The 8,945-nt window shown below is 47.7% G+C and overlaps 1 long non-coding RNA gene across 2 annotated transcripts; it reads left to right on the top strand.

The window, feature by feature from the left end:
• Positions 1 to 921: 921 nt before the first annotated feature.
• LOC311589922 lies at positions 922 to 7,536 on the top strand. Of its 2 annotated transcripts, XR_014776696.1 has the most exons (3): positions 1,514 to 2,198; positions 4,505 to 4,854; positions 6,207 to 7,536. It is a non-coding gene; the product is annotated as an uncharacterized lncRNA (long non-coding RNA). The 2 variants fall into 2 exon arrangements; XR_014776695.1 differs by lacking the exon at positions 4,505 to 4,854 and having other exon boundaries at positions 922 to 2,198.
• Positions 7,537 to 8,945: the final 1,409 nt, after the last annotated feature.

An 8,945-nucleotide genomic window follows, 5' to 3' on the forward strand; every position in this document is an offset into this window, starting at 1 on the left:
CATATAAACTTTGTTTAAATTTTCAGGAGGAGGAGGGCTGGGCATGGTGGCACACATCTTTAATCCCAGCACTCGGGAGGCAGAGGCAGGTGGAGCATTGAGAGTTCCAGGCCAGCCTGGTCTACAAAGCGAGTCCAGTACAGCCAAGGCTACGCAGAGAAACCCTGCCTGGAAAAAAAAAAGTATAAATATATATTTCTGGAGAGGAGGATTTTTAATCTCTCAGGTGGAAATGTACTTCCTGTATAGCCTCCCTGGCCTCAACTCCTCCTGAAGTCCACTCCCATAGACTGAGGTACAGTTCACATACATGCGCAGAGCTGAGGTGTACACCCAACTTGGTTTTTACCTGTGCATACCATATAGGCAGGTGCCCATCAACAATTCAGAATAAGACTAAAGCTTTTGGCTTCTATCAGTGCAGAGGACCTGCCCCTGAGACAGCTATTTAGAAACACTTGATGCTTCAAGTTTCTTCTTCTTCTTCTTCTTCTTCTTCTTCTTCTTCTTCTTCTTCTTCTTCTTCTTCTTCTTTTCCTCCTCCTCCTCCTCCTCCTTCTTCTTCTGATCACCATCATCACCTTTGTCATCATTATCATCATCATTATTTACTTTTTAAGATTTTATTATTTGGGCTGGAGAAAATGGCTCAGGGGTTAAGAGCACTGTCTGCTCTTCCAGAGGTCCTGAGTTCAATTCCCAGCAACCACATGGTGGCTCACAACCTCTATAATGTGATCTAATGCTCTCTTCTGGTGTGCAGGCATACATGCAGGCAGAGCACTGTATATGTAATAAATAAATCTTTAAAAAATATTTTATTATTTTTAGCTGAAAGTGGTGGCATATGCCTTTAATCCCAGAATTCAGGAGACAGAAGCAGGCAGTTCTTTTGGCATTTGAAGCCAGCCTAGCAAGTTCCAGGACAGACAAGGTTACATAGAGAGACCCTGTCTCAGAAGAAAAAGAAAAAAAGATTTTGTTTATTATTTTTAGTCTTGCAGGCATCTGAGTATGAGTAAGTGCAGGTGAGCTACCAAGGGAGCCAGAGGTGTCAGATCTCCCTGGGCTAGAGTTACAAACAGTTGTGGGTTCCTGGATGTGGGTCCCCGGGAACTGAGCTCAGGTTTTCTGCTGTGAGCAGCTCAGGCTCCCAACCACTGAGCCATCTTTCTAGCCCCTTCAGACTGTTTCTGAGCCGTCTTTTTCTCTGCTGAACAACCTTACCTGGTACTTTCAAGATTTAGAGTTATCTACTTTCAGAACAGGGGCCCAGACACTCAAGAGACGAGAAGGAGGATGCTGTGCACTAAAGCGGAGTTATGTCTTAAACTTTCCGACTTCCTGTTGTTTGGTGTTTGAGACAGGGTCTCACTATGTAGTCCTGGCTGGCTCGGAACTTGATATGTAGACTCACACCAGCCTCTGCTTCTTGAATGGTGGCTTTAAAGGCATTTGATACCCACCCCCAGTTTCTCCCACCCCTTGTCCCCCTCCCCTTAAATGTGTATGGGTGATTTACTTGCGTGTATGCCTGTGCGTCACGTGCTTGTCTGCTACCTGCACAGGTCAGAAGAGGGCATCAGATCCCCTGGAACTGGAGTCAGATGCTTATGAGCCTCCATGTGGGTTTTAGGAATCGAACCCAGGCCCTCTGGAAAAGCAGCCGTCTCTCCAGCCCTCCAAAATTTCTGCTAACCCTTCTGTTCTTCTCTTGGTCTCTCTGAGTCTGACGAACCCCCAGAATATCATTTGGGCGTAGCTAACAAGAGTCCTAGGGGTTACACTCCTCAGAACCAGGTGGCCATCCTTTCCCAAGGCCCCAACCCCGCCCCAAGCCTGCTGCTAAGCCCACCTCTTCTCCTAGGACCTACCCATCCCTTCCTAATGAGAAGACAAATAGCTTGCTGTCTCAGGGTTCAGGACAGTCTGATCCCATGCATCTGACTGGCTTCCTCCCAAGGCAAACAGTGGAGAGGAGGGGCGAGTCTAGAGCGCTCTGGCCCCACCCCCTACTGGCTCCGCCCCTCTAGCTGAGCATTGAGTTTCTCCAGCTTGGAACCGCTGGCCTTGGCCAGCTCAGAACTACTCTAGCTGCAGAAGGAGGCAGCTGAGGAAAGAACACGTGATGAACCGCCGGTTTGTGTGCTCAGGGCTACTTTCAGCTCAGGTCTCTCGACCCTGTGAAGAGGAAGCAGGTGAGTGTTCCAGGTCTCGTGTCTTCCCCAGCAGAGAGGCTTGCCCTCAGGACTCCACTTCCGGTCCACAGCTTCCGACTTGGTGGCAGTGGCAAAGTCAAGCATGGTCCCAACTTTACCACCAGATGGTCGCACAAGTTGCTGGGAAGGCAGGCTGCCAGGATGCCACTGTAGGAGGTCGAGAGACGGGTACAGTGTGATTGGCAGGGCTCCATTTCGGTGACTTTCACACAGCTGCGTCCAGGGTCCTCTCTGGGGTGGCTGGAACTTGCCATCCTCAGGGTGAGACTGAGAATGAGCCACGAGGACACCACGCTTCCACTCAGGGGACTTTAAAAGCCGCCCGGATGAAGTTAGGGTGAGGGTTCAAATAGGAAAAAGAGGACAAAGGACGAGGGTCCGGGATGGAGAGACTTGACACCACTAACCGGCAACGGCCTCTCCTTCTCAGGGGGAAGGAAGGCGGGAAGGAAAGAGGGAGAGAGGAAGGCAAAACTGGGCACAGCCACACCTCAGCCTTGTTGCGCAGTCTACATAGAGGCCACCTCGGCCACCCTGGCCTCCCAGGCCACCCTGGCAGCAGACTGAGCCTCCTCCCGTCCCTGCCCTGTCAGCCTAAAAGTCCTGGCTAGGATTCAGCAACCTTTTCTCCACTCTGATCTCGTCATTTGTAACCCTTAAGCAGGAGTTGCTCAACGCCTGCTCAGAACCTAGAACCCGAAGGGATGAGCTTGGGGGGGGGGGGGATGGGAGGGGGCGACTCCTTCCTAACCCCAACCTAGCAGAGGCCCAGGGGTTCTGGCGCTCTTCTCAGGGTTGTTGAAGCTACAATGACTCCATTTTGCTTATGAACAAACATGCCACCCACCGTCTGCTGGCAACTGTCACTCTACTGCTGTGTTAAGTGGGCCATTAAGCTGAATTTTTGTCCAGTGCCCCTGTTGATAATTTAAGATCTTGACCCCCCTCACTCTGTTAGCCCACCTTGTTCTCCTGGGTCTCAAAGCTCACTGCTGTGTAGCCTAGGCCGGCCTTACCCGCTCATCTTCCTAGCTCAGTGTCCTGAGACATTGTATCCAGCTGTGAGGTCTCAGGTCCTTGTCTGCTGGTGCACCGGGGGTGGGGGGTGGGGTTCAGTGTGAAATCCAGAAGTGAGGTCTGCAATCCTGATGCTGTCATTCTCAGGCCGGATGTAATGGTTGAAAGAGACAAACATGCCCCCATTTTGTTTCTTCTTCCTCAACATTCTTTCAAACAGGAGAATTTATTTCAGGACTCTGAAGGGCAGGCACAGTGGCTGTGGTGACTTATTCTTAGTTGCCAACTTAGTTACTTGTGGAATTAACTGAAACCCAAAAAGCTGAGTACACCTGTGGGGGCCTTTTCTTGATTGAACCATCTGAAGTGGGAAGATGGGCCATTGTTACTGGAGTGTCCCCGGACATGACCGCAATGCCCAGGGGTTAGGGTGGGGGTCAGTAAAGGGCTCAGGAGACGGACCACTCTGGAAACAGCTTCAGAAAACAGCATCTGCTTTACTGCACACAAGCAACCATTTATATAGTGGAAGCCTATGGACCGTGACTGTTTAGCACGTTACCTCGGATTGGACAGTGAGCACTCACACCAACGTCTCTACAGGAAGAAGGAGATAAAAGGAGATACGAAGAGTGCAGACCGCACGCTACTTTAGAATTCAGTGTTCTGGCTTCTGGGACTATTCGGGGACATGCTGTGGCGTGCTTCTTACTCAGAGGCAGTGTGCCAGCAAGCAGACTGTCAGGGCGGCATGCCTGCATTTTCTCCTATAAAGTGTGGGGAGCCACCCTTAGTGGCTCTTGGCTTAAAACATAGGCAGTTCCACCTTGCCTGTAGGCTCCATTTTCTACACCTCTGCTTGGCACGTAGCAAGCTGAGGGTTAGCCCAAGGCCACACCACCGGCTCCTGGTCTCAGGAAGCTGCTTGTTTACCTTATCTCTCAGCTGCGGTCCTCAGAACTTACCTCCCTATCCTTGAAGTTTTTACTACTGAGATATATAGCAGAATCCTCACTAGGTCCTAGGAGCCCGCTTGCTTACCACCTCTGCAGCTGCCCTCTCTCAGAACTTACTGCCTTATCTTGAAGTTTTTACTACCAGGCTAGAGAGCAGAATAGCTGCCATTAGGTTTCCATAGTAACCCTGCCCTTGCCCCTCCGAGACTCTCTATAAAAACCCTGTGAACTTTTTCAATAAACGGGGCTTGATCAGAATCCAGACTTGCCCTCATTTCTTCGTGTCTCCTGTCCTTTTTTTTTTTACTCCAGCACCCCCCTCCCAGGCTCCGTTTGAAGACCCCGCAGGCCGGGGCGCTACAGACCCATCCTAAATCTGTGTCTTTGGAGGTGGGGAAATCCACCTTCCATCTGGACCACACCTTCTGGTAGCGGCCTATATAAAGGACATGGGGAAGGAAGCGTGTGTGCTCTTTGTCTGCTGGTCCTTGCTCTTTCTTTGCTGGTGGTAGGGCCTGTGTGTGCTGAAGACCAGCTGAGACATCCAGCCTCCATGGGCTCAACAACTACCGTCTCTTGAACTTCCCCTTGGAACAACTACGGGTCAGTTCTTGGACTTTACTTTGGAGACAGCCATTGTTGGACTAGCTGAACCCCAGCCTGTAAGCCACTCTAATAAATCATACACATATATTTGTTTGTTCATACAAAGCCATTTTATGTTTAGAAACTGTCTTGCCCCCAGGATGCAGGCAATAGTGGTTGACTGGGTTAGGCAATGGCACTGTTTCAAAAAAGGTTTTGGTCAGGGTCTTCCAGAGTTTGTTTAGGTTGTCAACTTGGTGAGATCTAGAATCAGTCACTTAGGAGATGGGTTTCTGGGCATGATATGAGGGGACTGTCTTAATTGGAAAGAAGCTTTCTCCATATATGTGGACCTTTTGTGTGTGTGTGTGTGTGTGTGTGTGTGTGTGTGTGTGTGCGCGCGCGCGCGCGCGGGCACACACACACAGCATGCAGCATTCATCATTCATTGTTTTGTGGTTTTGTTGTTGTTGTTGTTTTGTTTTGAGACAGGGTTTCTCTGTGTAGCCATGGCTGCCCTGGAACTCACTCTGTAGACTATGTTGGCCTCAGGCTCACAGAGATCCACCTGTGTTGATGCTATTTTTATATAACTGTGTTCGTTTCTCTGTTTTTTCCTTAACCCAGCTTTCACACAAATAATTGAGACTTTTATATTTGTTAATAATGAGCTTCACAAACATAAGAATTGTGCAGTCATTACTCTAACTTTAACCCTCTAGGCTAAGTTGGCTTTCTCCCAGTGTGCACCCAGGGATACTTGCACTTTGTAACTTTCTTGCTCCAGCTCCTCTCTTCTGTTCTTTCCTGGACCTCTGCCCATAGCCAAATTCCTTGGCTGAATCCCGTACTTCCTCTTTCCTCCTCCTCCCCTGGCTGGCAGGAAGTCCAGCCCTATTCTCTCCTCTGCTCAGCGATTGGCTGTAAACTGCTTTATTGACATATCAGGGGACAATTGGGAGGCCAGAGTTTATACAACACTGAGATGGGAGATTCTCAGAACAAGGATTAAGACCAACTATGGGAGGTGGGCTACAGAAATCAGCACTTACACTACACAATAGCCTTAAGCCACACCCCTGCTTCTACACAATAGCCTTAAGCCACACCCCTGCTTCTTCTGCCTTCCAGATGCTGGGATTAAAGGCATGTGTTGCCACCTGCCGACTTAGTCTCTGTTTTCTAATTATGGATGTGATGTGACCAGATGCCTCATGCTCATGCTGCCTTGATTTAATCTGTGAGGCAAAATAACCTGTGTTGGTCAGGATTCTCTAGAGAAACAGAACTGATAGAGTAAATATATAAATGGATATGCATGCATGCGCCTTTATTTATTAGAGTTGCTTACAGGCTGTGGACCACCCATCCGACAATGGCTGCCTCCTGATAGAAAGCCCAAGATTCCAGGAGTTGTTTGTATCCACAGGGCTGGATGTCTCCGCTGCGCTTCACTGTCTGCTGAAGAAGTAAGTGCAAATGGCCACGAAGGAACGAACTTGCAAGTAAGAACGACAGCGAGAAGGAAAAGAGCAAGAGCTTCCTTCTTCCATGGCCCTTACGTAGGCTGCCACCAGTCAGCGTAGCCCCACCTCAGATGACCCAGTCAAGGGCACCGCCCACAGCTCTACCCAGGAGCATGAACTGTAGTCACTCCAGGACCAGCCATCACACCCTCTGTAAATGAAAACACTTGTGTGGTGTTTGTTTGTTTGTTTGTTGAGACAGGGTTTCTCTGTGTAGCCCTGGCAGTCCTGGACTAGCATTGTGGACCAAGCTGGCTTCAAACGCACAGCGATCCGCCTGCCTCTGCCTCCCGAGTGCTGGGACTAAAGGCATGCGCCACCACGCCCGGCTCAAAAACATTTGTGTTTAACAGGACTGCAAACACCGTTGAGCATATGAAAGAACTGGATCATTGTAAAAGTGATTGACAAATACTTTTGTCTTAATTATCTCCAGTAACTCTCATAAGGGCAGTTTTTTGTGAGTTTTTTTGTTTTTGTTTTTTTTGTTTATTTATTTATTTATTTTTATTTTTGAGACAGGGTTTCTTTGTGTAGCCTTGCTACCATGCCCGGCAAGATCAGAATTTTTATAATATGTTAAAATTTTGAACTAGAGCCAGAGGAGGTAACACACACTTTTAATTCCAGAACTCAGGAGGCAGAGGCAGGCAGATCTCTGTGAGTTTGAGGCCAGCCTGGTCTACAAAGTGAGCCCAGGACAGCCAATATAACATAGAGAAACCCTGTCTTGAAAAACCAAAACAAAGCAAAACAAAAAGAAAAAAATTTTTTTGAGCTATAAAAATTAGTTTTTGAATTGAAGATTTTTAGTGTCAAGTAAAATTTGAACCATAAATACAGTCCATGAGGAGATTGGGAACCTTGTTTTCCTAATTGTTTTATGATATATATAGTTTCTTCAAATAGATAAAGCTTTTAAAAAGTTAGCAAAGACATCAGTGACAAAACATACATCTTAAGTCAGTTTTTGCTAACACAAATAAAACATTATAACCATAGGATTTATAAGTTTGACTGTCCAGTTATTGGCTGTTCAGCTCTTTATTAACCAATCAGAAGTGATGGAGAACAATTTTTATACAACATTGAGACAGGTGGTGCTTCATTAAAATGGTAATTCCAAAATCTGGACTGCAACCAGAAATCAGCATTTGAGCACACAGTGCACAAATCACCCTCCAACACCACCATAGCTGTCAGTTTCTTATTTTTTGAGACACAGTCTCTTTACATAGCCCAGGCTGACCTAGAGTTTGAAGCCATGCCCCTGTCCCAGCTTTCCCAAGTCATGGGATTACAAGTGTGTCCTAACATGCCTGACTCCAGGAGAAGAGATGGAAGAAAATAGTGCTGAAAAATCAAGGACTTGTCTATAGAATTTTCTTGGTGGTCCCTGTAACACCACAGTAAAGCCCATAATGTGTGACTGGGCTTAGTGATGTTATGCCCAGATTTTGAGAGACTCCCCAAACAGACCACCCAAGAGCCAAGTCCAGATGCAATGGCAAGGAAGTCTTTATTGCAGGTTCGAATCTCGGCCACCCCTCCCATGCACTGGCACAGCAGATGGAGGGAAACAGGTGTAGGGGCAAGTTGGCCTATAGAAAAAAATTGGTTGAAGCAGTCATGGGGGCATTAGGAACTGTGGCCTGGCTTCTTGTAATTAGTTGCTGCTATGTGCCAGACCACCTGCTAGTCAGCTTGACCAGCAGAGAGTATGTTTGGACTTTCCCAAGATGAGCTGATTGTGTTGCTAAGGAATATTTTTCTGTTTAGACGAGTTTATGTTTTTTTTTCTGGAAGCTGGGTCCAGCCCTTGGCTAGGCCTAACACAAAATAGAGGTTTCTTTTTCAAAATGGAGTTTGTCTGGTCCTTTCAGTGATACATACCTATAAACCCAGAGCTTTGAAGGTAGAGACCGAAGAATTGTTGCAAGTTCAAGGCCAACCTGACTTACAGAGTAAGTTCTAGGTTAGCCAGGACTATGTAGCAAAAGTCTCAGAAAGCATCAAGGGCTTCCTCAATAGAGAGGCAAAAAACAAAGATAAAGAAGGTGCCATGCCTGAACAACAGGACTCTAGGTGGAGCCTGACCCATGATGCATGACCGTGGGTTTGGCTCATCCTTAAGACAGGTCTTCATGTAGCTGGACTGGCCTTGAAATTGCTATGTAGCTGAGAATGGTTTTGAACTCATGATTCCCCTGTTCTCACCTCCCAAGTGTTATGAAGACAGGCACACTCACCAGGACACACACTAAGCATTTGGGATGCCCTCGGCCAACACATAGAGCCGAACATCTAAGCACCCACTTGTCTAAGTTGCTTTTCTACTGCTGTACCAAAAACACCCTGACCAAGGCAACTTATAGAAGGCAGCATTTAATCCGGGGTTCATGGTTAGAGTTCATGACCACCATAGCAGGGAGCATGGAAACAAACAGGCAGGCACGGCACTGGAGCAGGAGCTGAGGGCTTACATCAGATCTCCAGGCAAAAGGCAGAGAGAGAGAGAGAGAGAGAGAGAGAGAGAGAGAGAGAGAGAGAGAGAGGCACTAACTCGGAATGGCATGGGCTCTTGAAACGTCAAAGTGACACACTTCCCAATAGTTCCACCAACTGGGGACCAAGAATTCAAA

Source organism: Acomys minous, assembly GCF_964271855.1.
Source record: "Acomys minous genome assembly, chromosome: 19".
In the NCBI taxonomy this organism is placed as follows: Eukaryota; Metazoa; Chordata; class Mammalia; order Rodentia; family Muridae; genus Acomys; species Acomys minous.